The following is a 13,274-nucleotide window of genomic DNA, read 5'->3' on the forward strand; positions in this document are numbered from 1 at the left end:
TTCTGAAGGCGATGTGTTCCAATGTCTCCTTATATGGCTGTGAATGCGCCAGGAATGAGCCTGCCCTTTCTGTCATTTCCCCAAGGTGTCTGCAGCATTGTGACGTATTTGTAGGCATATCATTGGAAGATTGACCATAAGAGACTACATTTACCAGGTGTCCGCCCGGTGTCCTGTGTGTCTAAATTATTGCGTAATCTCTAGGTCCATGCGCGTTCCATTTCTTCAGAGTTGAAACTAAACTGCCACGAATGATTTATCATCGATATATATGTGAAAAACACCTTGAGGATTGATTCTAAACAACGTTTGCCATGTTTCTGTCGATATTATGGAGTTAATTTGGAAAAAAGTTTGTTGTAATGACCTAATTTTCGTATTTTTTCTTACCCAAACGTGATGAAGAAAACGGAGCGATTTGTCTACACAAATAATATTTTTGTAAAAACTGAACATTTGCTATCTAACTGAGAGTCTCCTCATTGAAAACATCTGAAGTTCTTCAAAGGTAAATGATTTTATTTGAATGCTTTTCTTGTTTTTGTGAAAATTTTGCCTGCTGAATGCCAGGCTTAATGCTATGCTAGGCTATCAATACTGTTACACAAATGCTTGTTTAGCTATGGTTCAAAAGCATATTTAGAAAATCTGAGATGACAGTGTTGTTAACAAAAGGCTAAGCTTGAGAGCTAATATTTATTTCATTTGCGATTTTCATGAATAGTTAACGTTGCGTTATGCTAATGAGCTTGCGGAGAGAATTACACTCCTGGATACAGGTTTTTTTCGTAGCCAAACGGAGCGATTTGTCCTACACAAATAATATTTTTGTAAAAACTGAACATTTGCTATCTAACTGAGAGTCTCCTCATTGAAAACATCTGAAGTTCTTCAAAGGTAAATTATTTTATTTGAATGCTTGGACCCAACGCCGTTCGCTTACTTGGTTTACAGTTCTCTTTTAAAAACGTTTTGTGTAACTTTCCATGACGGATGAAGTCACAGTATGCTATTATATTTCCATAAATGACAATAGCCTCTGTTGTGTCCAAATTATTGGGGAAGAAGTGCTGAGGTAGTTAGTTTTGGAGGCAAAAAAGAGCAGTATTTTAGTGCTCTATCGATGCTGTTGACATACCCCCTGTGGGGATAATGCAAATGTTTCACTTCCCCCAACACAAACATCTCACCCCCCTCTAGTAGCAAAGCCTTAATTAATGAGACATTTGAATATCATGGCCTTTTCTTCTGACATTTTCATATTTCAATGACATTGTTTCAGGCTTTTCTCAACGAAAGACTGCTCTCATTTATTGTCTAAGTGGCTGTTGCGTTACAAAAAAAGGGATCCTGGTTCTGGAAGTGAAATAGTGGAATACTTAGACTGTTTTTGTCATCCTAACTTCAGATCCAGTTCAGAATTAGCCTGACACCAGGTGACAGGCATGCTGGTTGTTTGGCCACATCTCTGTGCATCACTCACTGCCTTTCCATCCACACAGTGGATGTCTGTTGTTGACAGGATTACTCCCCAGTCTTGTGACGTGTGTTCCTCAAAGCAGAGACGACCTATCCCCTCCCCAGCCTGGTAATCACCTAGCTAGTGGATTCTAGACCAGAGCTGGACGATATGGACGAAAACCGAATCACGATAAATTGACTGAATTATCACTAATGATAAATTAGTTTTATAACAATGTGGATCACATTGGTTTTTATATTACCATTAAAACTACTTGTAGTTGTAGCTTACAATTGTCCCATTCATTAACAATCACCCATTATTAGCAAACTTATTTCATAAAAAATGAAAGATATCAGCAAATGTCCATGATAAGTAGTTGAGAAGTGATTCACTGAGGTGTATTGAATGACCTGTATTAAATGGGTTTCTTTCTATGTCATTGGCGCTGTTGGTTGTTACCTTTCACACTGCCACTGTCCTTGGAGGGGAGATTATTGCTATTAGAGAAATGAAGGCCTACACCTCTTTTGTGTCGAGGTATAATCATCAACCATGAGCACTGAGGTCTCTGTTACTTTGGCTGTGGTTTTCAGGGCAGCCCACGGCAAGGTCAGACCTTTTAATCTGGAACACAGTTGGTCCAGGAGGATCCAGAGCTTTTGTCCCTCTGCTCTGTTATGATCTGAGCTATTATTCACCTCTATGGTGCCATCAGACATGAGCACTTGCGGCCATTCTGATGATGTGTCAATATTGTCACGATGCATGTAATCAACATTTTATAGCATAGTTATTGGACAATTGCTCTTTTCGATGGCAATTTATGAGAATTCCCCTCTGTAAAACAGTATATTGGCAGATGTATTGGTATCGGTAATTTTTTTTCACTCCCACCAAAAATCGGAATTGGTATTTGACCCCCCCCAAAAAAACATACCAGTTGGACTCTACAGATGAGTGATGACACATTTTGTTTGCTTGTGTCTGTCTCCACCTCTATGTCTGTCTGTTTGCCTGTCTGTGTAGGGGTGCGGTCAGGCCTATGTTTTCATTACACAAAAGGGAGATTATGTGGCCCAACTGATGGAAGCAGATGGCTGGTAACAAAATATCATTACATTTCCACTCCAAGTAGTGCTGCCGCACAGTCAAACAGTAATATAAGCTGCAGCAGCTTTTTTCTGGACGGCTAGGGGATTGTGGCAGGGCATTACCAGCTAAGGCAAAGAGCTGCACTTCTCTCCCTAAGACCCTTCTTTATTTTCCCAGGTTTGTCTTCTGTGTGTGTGTGGTGTGTGTTTTTTGATGGATGGATGGAGTAACTTTGGTATTGTATTCATGTCCAACATGCAGCCTGACCTTGTCTGTATTGATGTGTTTTTGATGTAGACATCCTTCATCGATACCCCTTTTGAGTCTGTACAGTCTGTGCAGCAATGAATGGATATGGATGAGAACTTGGGCGTCCTTCCTTCAGACACGCAAACCATTCAACTGTCCAATACACCTCTTAGAGAATGTGGAATGGAAGTTATTGAACGTCTTAGATGACAGTGCCCACTGCCTAGTGCAGGGGTGGGCAACATACCGCGGACCTATTCAATCCAGCCCAGGGGAAAGGATTATTTTGGTTATAAAAAATATAAAAAAACATTCTATAATATAAAGAAAGTATGTAGAAATTATAATGGACCTATACGTCTTCAAATAACTGCCCGTCTTCAAATAACTGCAAATTGCTTTTGACGAATCGGTTTGGGAAAGAATCTACCTGGGTGTTCTCAAAGCCCCAGCCACCCTTCAATCAGTCAATATCAGACAGCTGGTGTTCTCATTTGCTTGGCTCCTCTACTGTATTACAATTGGCAATATAGGCCACCTAATGATTATTATCCAGTGTCCAGCATGCTGGCACTGGTCATGCTGAGGAGTCAAAAATATGGTCCAACTCGCAGGGTTGCACTAGAGAAATATTCTCAATCCCTTACTGAATGAAAATCACCCACAATGTCAGTTTTCGTTCAGAAGCTCAACTAGCAACATCAAAGCATCTTTGTAACAACAGACCCGCCAGTGTTTTCAAATCTGCGCTCCTATGCATCATCAGTTGTCGGACAGACAGACAAACACACAGATGGACTGACAGCCAGGAGACAATATTATTAACCGATACAACATGCATTTGGCAGCGAAATTGCACTTTTATTCTGTAATACTCAACTGTCATTTACAGTGCCTTCAGAAATCATTCACACCCCTTGATCTTCTCCACATTTTGTTGTGTTACAGCCGGATTAAAAGTGGATTAAATTGGCATTGTGTCACTGGCCTACACACAACACCCCATAATGTCAAAGTGGAATGATGTTTTTTGTCATTTTTACAAATTAGTAAAAAGAATTAAGCTGAAATGTCTTGAGTCAATAAGTATTTAACCCCTTTGTTATGGCAAGTATAAATAAGTTCAGGAGTAAACGTTTGCTTTCTAAGTTGCATGGACTCATCACACTGTGTGCAATAATAGTGTTTAACATGATTTCTGAAGTACTATCTCATCTCTGTATACATAGAATTATCTGTAAGGTCCCTCGGCCGAGCAGTGAATTTCCAACACAGACTCAACCACAAAGACCAAAGACCAGTGCCTTGCAAAGAAGGGTACCTATTGGTAGATGGGTACATAAAAAAAGAACAATAAATATAAAAAAGCAGATATTGAATATCCCTTTGAGGATGCTGAAGTTATTAATTACACTTTGGATGGTGTATCAATACACCCAGTAACTACAAAGATACAGGCATCCTTCCTAACTCAGTTGCTGGAGAGGAAGGAAACTGCTCAGGGATTTTACCATGAGGCCAATGGTAACTTTAAAATAGAGCTAGCCAAATGCAAAATCCGAGAGAAACTTGGTTCAATCTGCTTTCAGGGGGACTCTGGGGGACAAATTCACATTTCAGCAGGACATTAACCTGCTGAAAAACACAACTCAAGGCCAAATAGATGGCCTTGAGTTGCTTACCAAGACGTCATTAAATGTTCCTGAGTGGCCTAGTTACAGTTTTGACATAAATCTAATAGAAAAGGGTTGTCTAGCAATGATCAACAACCAACTTGACAGAGCTTGTAGAATTAAAAAAATAATAATGCAAATATTGTACAATCCAGGTGTGCAAAGCTCTTAGACTTACTCAGAAATACTCACAGCTGTATAATGACGCTCGTTTGTAATGAGAGGGATATAGCTAAGTACAGGCCTATGTATTTTTGATGTGTTGCTGGATAGATCAGAGGAACAGAAATTATCAATAGGCATATGCATCATAATTACCTGGAGAAATCTTACCTGCAATTTGTGCACCAAGCTTCTGTACTTATAATTCGTAAAACCTTCATTTTTATCATTTTGAAGTAACCAAAATGGTGAATTAATCTTTCATCTATACATTTTGAGATATATTAATCCAGGCTGCCTTAATCGACATCCACGGCACCCAGGGAGTAGTTGTTGTTGGGAGTTAAATTCCTTGCTCAAGGGCAGAACGACAGATTTATCCACACTGCCCGGCTCGGGGATTCGAGCCCAACACTTTTAACTGCTAGCCCCCCCCCCCCCCCCCCCCCCCCCCCAAGTGATACATAGTCCTGTTATAATCTGGTTAATTAAGAGTCAACTCTCCTGCACATCCCTTAGCTAGCTACCTAGCGCTGCCTGCCTGTGATCCTGGCTGTTATTTTGAGAGTGAATATTATTATCTTAAAGGTAGACTCCTTAGGTGCTTAGGTGCTACATACATTTTTTTATTTAAAAAAAAACGTATAAATGAATGAAACATACCCATTTTGATTCTTACAAATGCCTCATGAGTTTAGGTCCACTGTCGCACCTCATCAGAACCCAAAATATAAGCTTGTTTTATTCCCAAAATGTTTTAAACGGAAATGTAAACAAACACTAAATAGCCTCAACAGGGTTAAAAATGTGATATCATGGATGGGCAGTCCTTGCATCCCTAACTCTGTCAATTTTTCAACCGAATCCCTTAGCATTTTAGTGAAACGGGCAGTACGGTATTGATGCTCTACTAACATCAAAGGCCAGTTGAATAGGAAGGGAAGTGCAGGCTGGTTTTGGCACTGCAAGGGCAGGCAGGCTTAGTGGAGAGGGAGAGAGAGGCTGGCTGCATACCAAACCACATCCTATTCCCATAGAGGTCTGGTTAAAATGAGTGGACTATGAAGGGAATATATGGTGCCGTCTCATACATACCCACTGTTTGGGGTTGGAGTGCATGCAGAGTTATTCTACTATTACAGTATTGCATTATAGTATTGATGGCCAGAATTTTAATTTAATAATTTGGGCAGTTGGCAGCCAGGCTAAGTACCTCATCACCAGCCGCAGTATAGAGTACTTGGGGAAAAGGGTAGACTGACCTACAAGTTGCTAAATGAATATAACAAGGAAAGAACATGTAGTTGACCAAATTCACATTAAGGTATAGTGGACTAATAAAAAAGTTGTTCTGATAATGAAGAATGAAAGTGTTATTGGCCAACACAAGGGCCTCTTGTGGGTGTTATTGATTTTCCTTATTTATGGACAAAGGCCTACAGTATTTACAGTTTAATCTTTAATGTCAGTCGTCCAACCTTCATTGTCCAGGTTACTCACAGACTGCAGGGGTGAAGAACACCTCAATGATGTGCCGTGGATGTGTGATATTATTCACTATAGGCTAGTCGTTACAGCAGAATTTATTTCTCAATCGATATCTGGACAATTCACACACGGGCCCGTAACTCCTGATAATGGCCTGAGAAATGACCTGGGAAGCACCCAGCACTTAAGCTCTATAATTACCACATGTTAAAAATGTCACTTTACTCCCAATAAATTCACCGTGGCAGTATGTGATACTGTGTATGTATGTATGCCCAAGAGCATGGACTGTATCCCTCTATTGGTGTGATGATGATGGGGAACACAGAACAGGGCAGGGAGTGTACAGTACAGTCTAGTGCAGTACAGTTAAGCCCTGGAGAGTTCATTATAGTCTCACTAGGCAACCGCGGACCAAAAAAAAAAAAAAAACATATTACATTTTTTTTAAGACAAATTAGGAAGGTAATTCAGTCGGGGTCTCAGTTTACTGTTGAGAATTAGAATAATCGAATACACAAGGTACAATTTGAAACATTTCAGCATTTTCTTTTTCTAGTAACCATTGTCGAATTACCAACCGGGGTAACCAGTTATCATATTAAAAACTGCAAACATTTGCCTCCACCCTACAGTAAAATGTGTAGAATTGCTAGCTAGCTGTAAAACTGCTAACTTCTCTCTCCACTGCATGGCAAAATGAGTAGAATTGCATGAAATGAGTTATAAAAGTGCAATATCCTTTCTCCGCCGCATGGCAAAATGTGTAGAATTACCAGAAATATATATATATTTTCTCTTTGCTGCCATGCGGGGGGCTGCTAAAATGTTTTGCTCGCAAGGTGGAGAGGAAAGGATGTGGGTTTGCAGACCCATGAGCAACTGCGGCCCCTCCGTTGCCCGTCCCTGCTCTAGACAGACTGGTTGCTTCCAGCAATGTATCAATGCTCCAGCTTAACACGTCTGTACAAATTGCAGCGTCAGTTAGGACAGAGGACAAGTTGGAAATGTGAAGCGCGTCACTGCCGTATCCACTTGCTGCCTTAGCAAAGGATAAGCTCAACTACGCAAACTCGTGACTTGTTGGGAGAGTAGTCTGTCTGAAGAGGAGGCTCACCGGACCAATTTGATCACCTTTTGAAATGCTAGAGAGAAGCCATCCTCTCCAGACCTTGTTATGTTGCTGCTTACAATGCTCCAAGGTCTGGGATATCCAATACTAAGTTCAGTACATTAAAGTAGAGTAGACTTCAGTAAACTCTAGTACAGTCTAGTAGAGTCGTCAGTACATATAGTTCTGGGTGGGAAGGTAGAAGTGGTTGTTGTGAATCAAAGCAGGGAGACGTTTGTGACCTGTTATTATCCCGCTGTGTGTCTAATCTGGTTTATTGTTTTCACCAAAGCACCCTGATATACTTAATCACCTAGCTGAGCAGACCACACCATTAAAGCTACAGTATGGGATTTGTGAAGCTGTTTAATGGTCAGGCCGTTTAGCTGTGGCTGAATGAATCCACTGGGTGGGCTGATGTCTATCGTTAGTAAGTTATGACTGCAAGTTAAGACCCGGAAATGTGGGGTCCTTATTAGACCACTTACTATACGATACAGAGAGATACACAGTGCATATTTAAAGTCTGTTCTGTTTTTAAAGCACACATTTAAGTGTGTAGTTTAGATATGAATTGGTTTAATTCAACATTGACTTCTTCTCAGGAAGTCTTACCGTTTTTTCCTCAGTCACACAATGGAACAATGGGTCATCAACAGTACCATGATTAATACAGAGGAAAAGCCAGGATGTTAGTTCGTTTTTTTACACCACACTGTGTGGTGAGGGGAGAGGGGGCATGCTGGAGACTACATTACATGACTTAGAGCTTATTCCCACTGAAGAGAGTAAATGTAGAGAGGTATTGGCACAACATTTCAATTGACATAATATGTACATAAAGTTTTCATTTCACATTAGCAACGGGAATGTCAGGAGTCGAGAGAGGGTTCGGTGACGCTCTTGCTTCGCAGCTCAAATGTACCACAAATGTCACAGTAGCCGGTATGCTAAGCACAAAGATACTGGTAACATGCAAAATATTCAACTAGCTAATGTTAAGTAAGCAACCATTCCACTCTTGAATAATGCAACGATTCACAGGCATGTACGGGCATTTAAATGGTTTATTCTCTCATCCATACACATAAATGTAGCTGCAAGACAAACAGCCAAAGTGGCACAGCTGCTAGCTGATGTTAGCTAACGTTTTCTTCATCAAGTAATTTCAGCATGAAAAAAATAAACCTTTAGCCCTCTCATACGAATATGGAAGTACAGTAACGTTATCAAAAAGTGTTATTCATATTATACAGGGCGAGCTAAACATAATGTCTGCATTCTCCTCACATGCTAAGTTAGCTAGCTAGTTACCTGAATGCTAACGTCAGCCAACATAAGAAAAATAATAGCTAAAATGCTTTTTGTCCTACCTTGCTTCATTTCATTAATATCATGCAAATCATTCCATGAAAAAAAGCTAATTGTGACTGGAAAAGTTCTTAATTCACTTGGCAGTTGATGCTTGTGTTCCTGATTTTGCTTTTGCATTGAAATAATTATGACCGACTGCCTAGATTAGGTGAGGCATCACTACAGACCCGGGTTCGATCCAAGGTTGTGTCACAGCCGGTCGTGACCGGGAGACCCATGATGTGGGTTTGGCCGGCCGGGATTTCCTTGTCCCATAACGCTCTAGCGGCTCCTTGTGATGGGCTGGGCGCCTGCAAGCTGAATTCGGTCGCCAGCTGGACAGTGTTTCCTCTGACACATTGGTGCAACTGGCTTCCGGGTTAAGAGAGCAGTGTGTCAAGAAGCAGTGCGCCTTGGCAGGGTTGTGTTTCATATTTACAGATGGCATACAAGTTTGTTATTAAGGCACATGAAAGTTCACATGTTCCAGTAGCCATTTCTGCCCAAAAATACATTTGGATTATTATTATAAAAAATAAAAAATCTATTGCCTCTCCTATGAAGTTGTGACGTGCAACATATGCCTAACTTCTTGAAGCAGGCCACAAATAACGGAGGTTTGATATTCCCTTATCTACTGGGTCAATTTCAGAGTAAGCGGCTTTTAACCCTTTGACACATGCCAACAAATCATTATTTACAACATCCAGTTTCCATTGATGCAACAGTAAGTATTTGAGTTGGCCACACAGAAACATTTTGCACAAACACAGGCCGTACAAAGTTATTTCCTGAATGTGAGCAGTTTATTTTTGGATGCAATGTTCAGACATTCACAGAAGTAGCGACAGCATAACATAATCATCAAAACTGGAAAATGTAGGCTACATTAGTCCTTGCGCTAACTGAGGAAAGATTGATGTAACACAAGCTGTCATATTTAGCTAACTCTCAGCTGACAGAAACCACAATATCAATTAGCTACTATTTACAATTCATCACATCACGGATGACCTCACCATTGATCGAAATAATTCAGTAAAACACTTTCTAAAAATCAAAAGTAATCCAACGAGGGGTAGTTTGTGCGCTTTGGTGGCAAAAAGCACACATAGATGGCAAATAGTTTGCATTAGCTGATCATAAGCAGTACAACCTTCAAAAAGGTATTTTACACACATCATAAGTATCCATTACAATCTATGCAATAATTGGAATGCATGATTTATCACCAGTACTTGAAATGTGAATAAACTGTAAAAAAGTTATGCTCCATACATACATGGCTCTCGAGTGGCACAGCGGTCTAAGGCACTGCATCTCAGTGCAAGATTGGGAGTCACATACAGTGGGGCAAAAAAGTATTTAGTCAGCCACCAATTGTGCAAGTTCTCCCACTTAAAAAGATGAGAGAGAGGCCTGTAATTTTCATCATAGGTACACTTAAACTTTGACAGGCAATTAGAAGAAAAAAATCCAGAAAATCACATTGTAGGATTTTTTATGAATGTATTTGCAAGTTATGGTGGAAAATAAGTATTTGGTCACCTACAAACAAGCAAGATTTCTGGCTCTCACAGACCTGTAATTTCTTCTTTAAGAGGCTCTTCTGTCCTCCACTCGTTACCTGTGGCCAAGACCAAAGAGCTGTCAAAGGACACCAGAAACAAAATTGTAGACCTGCACCAGGCTGGGAAGACTGAATCTACAATAGGTAAGCAGCTTGGTTTGAAGAAATCAACTGTGGGAGCAATTATTAGGAAATGGAAGACATACAAAGCCACTGATAATCTCCCTCGATCTGGGGCTCCACGCAAGATTTCACCCCGTGGGGTTAAAATGATCACAAGAACGGTGAACAAAAATCCCAGAACCACACGGGGGGACCTAGTGAATGACCTGCAGAGAGCTGGGACCAAAGTAACAAAGCCTACCATCAGTAACACACTTTGCCGCCAGGGACTCAAATCCTGCAGTGCCAGACGTGTCCCCCTGCTTAAGCCAGTACATGTCCAGGCCCGTCTGAAGTTTGCTAGAGAGCATTTGGATGATCCAGAAGAAGATTGGGAGAATGTCATGCAATGTCATGGTAAAAACTCAACTCGTCATGTTTGGAGGACAAACACCATACCTACTGTGAAGCATGGGGGTGGAAACATCATGCACATTGGTGCTGTTTTTCTGCAAAGGGACCAGGACGACAGAACCGTGTAAAGGAAAGAATGAATGGGCCATGTATCGTGAGATTTTGAGTGAAAACCTCCTTCCATCAGCAAGGGCATTGAAGATGAAACGTGGCTGGGTCTTTCAGCATGACAATGATCCCAAACACACCGCCCGGGCAACGAAGGAGTGGCTTCGTAAGAAGCATTTCAAGGTCCTGGAGTGGCCTAGCCAGTCTCCAGATCTCAACCCCATAGAAAATCTTTGGAGGGAGTTGAAAGTCCGTGTTGCCCAGCAACAGCCCCAAAACATCACCGCTCTAGAGGAGATCTGCATGGCGGAATGGGCCAAAATACCAGCAACAGTGTGTGGAAACCTTGTGAAGACTTACAGAAAATGTTTGACCTCTGTCATTGCCAACAAAGGGTGTATAACAAAGTATTGAGATAAACTTTTGTTATTGACCAAATACTTATTTTCCACCATAATTTGCAAATAAATTCATAAAAAATCCTACAATGTGATTTTCAGGATTTTTTTTCTTCTCATTTTGTCTGTCATAGTTGAAGTGTACCTATGATGAAAATTACAGGCATCTCATCTTATTTAAGTGGGAGAACTTGCACAATTGGTGGCTGACTAAATATTTTTTTGCCCCACTGTAGGTGCACAATTGGCCCATCGTTGTCTGGATTTGGCCGGGTGTAGGCCGTCATTGTAAATAAGAATTTATTCTTAACTGACTTGCCTAGTTAAAAAAGGTTAAAAATAAATAAATACTATATGCTACAGTAGAAATGACATCCCGATATACAGAAAATAAGGCTTTTTGACGTTGGATAACAGTAGAGACTCCAAGATACAAAATGGTATATCATACATTTTTGAGGAACAATGGGAAAGTAATTCTGCTTTGAAATTTGTAATCTCGCTTTTGTGAAAAGGGCCTTTGAATATTTGTACCTACTGGATGGCTCTCCTTTGTCTACACCCATTCAGCATTGTTCACACCCTCTTAAGGGCCAACCCTTTCTCTTCAAGGATTCACATGTGAGGTCATATGCTAAACAGTGAGTAGTGTAGTAAAGATTAAGACAAAAACAGGTAATAGCCTACAATAAGGAAAAATTCCAGGTTAACGAAATGTCCAGATAAGAATCATTTATAAATATTAGATGACACTTACACACTTGTCTAAATTGATGGGTCATGTGAAAGAAATGCTAGAACCCCCAGCCACATCCAGTGGTGGAAAAAGTACTAAATTGTCATACTTGAGTAAAAGTATAAATAATGTCAAATTCCTTATATTAAACCAGACAGCACAATTTGTTTTTGTGTTTTTTATGATGTATCCCCTTTCCGATTGTTTGGGGCATCTGTAAAAAAGCTTGCCTGTAGAAGATGAACATCTGAAGACATTACAACCCTGCACAACATCAATTCACCTCCCAAGTTTAGATAAGAAGAATAACCTCATACAATGCAATGAAATTTATTTTCACCTGAAGTGCTGGTACTGCTGGCAGTGCCTGAAGTACGGAGTCAGATGTTGCCAGCCATAGTTTTCCACCAGCACCGTACCATCATCCAATCCAACCAGCTGTGGGATATTGACCCGTTATGCAAAATGGCAAGCTTTAACTGGGGGTCTTTTGTTTAGACATTTAATGTTAGCTAGCTGAAACAATAACTATAATCCCAATCCATAGAATAACGTTACTAGCCATACAAACGGATCGTCATAGCTAGCTAAACCAAATACGTTCAATCTTAGCAAGCCAACCATCAATCTCCAGCTGGCTAGCTAACAGCAAGCTTTAACTTGCAATGGAAACAATTTTCTGACAAAATTACAAACATATAATATCTGAAACTGTAGCTAGATTCTTACCCGTATACATGGATGAAAGCTTCACGGCAGACTGCAACCCCTTTTATTAAATAAGACGTCCTGTGTTGTTTCCATTTAGTTTGCACAGTTTGTTTGGCCCGTTGTGTTCTACTGATTTCAAAACTCGGTCAACTTCTTCCGTGACAACACTGTTGATCGCCGTTTCTTCCCCATCACTGTTATCAGAAGACTACAATGTCTTCTTCAATATTTTTTTACCTAAATCATGGATTTCCTCATCGTCTGATTCCTTTTCAGAGTCAGAGAGAGTCAACATGGCACGATCGTCCTCCAGAAAGTAGTCCATCACAACTTTTTCCCAATTTGTCGATAGCGCCTGATAAATTCAGGACAGCAATGTTATTGAGAACAGTAGCAACATATTTGCAGTTCTCCATGGCTAATGTTATACATTTAGAAAAAACTGCAGAAGAAAGCATTCTCTATGCATAACGAGCAGCTCCTTTTATAGACACAAGATGCAACACCGCAGACCAATCTGAAACTCATCTCTCGGCATGTCCAGCCCACTCATTATCTCAGCCAATCATGGCTAGCGATAAAACATTCTTTTTATTGTTCAAACTGCTCTCCTGTGAAGTCGTGACTTGCGGAATATGCCTA

The 13,274-nt window shown here is 40.4% G+C and overlaps 1 protein-coding gene across 1 annotated transcript in view; it reads left to right on the top strand.

Annotated features, from left to right (window-relative positions):
* LOC109893320 (receptor-type tyrosine-protein phosphatase gamma-like) overlaps positions 1 to 13,274 on the top strand; it is a 270,796-nt gene that overhangs the window by 24,821 nt on the left and 232,701 nt on the right. The gene's annotated exons all lie outside the window — the stretch shown is intronic.

This window comes from Oncorhynchus kisutch, linkage group LG1, assembly GCF_002021735.2.
Source record: "Oncorhynchus kisutch isolate 150728-3 linkage group LG1, Okis_V2, whole genome shotgun sequence".
Lineage (NCBI taxonomy): Eukaryota > Metazoa > Chordata > Actinopteri > Salmoniformes > Salmonidae > Oncorhynchus > Oncorhynchus kisutch.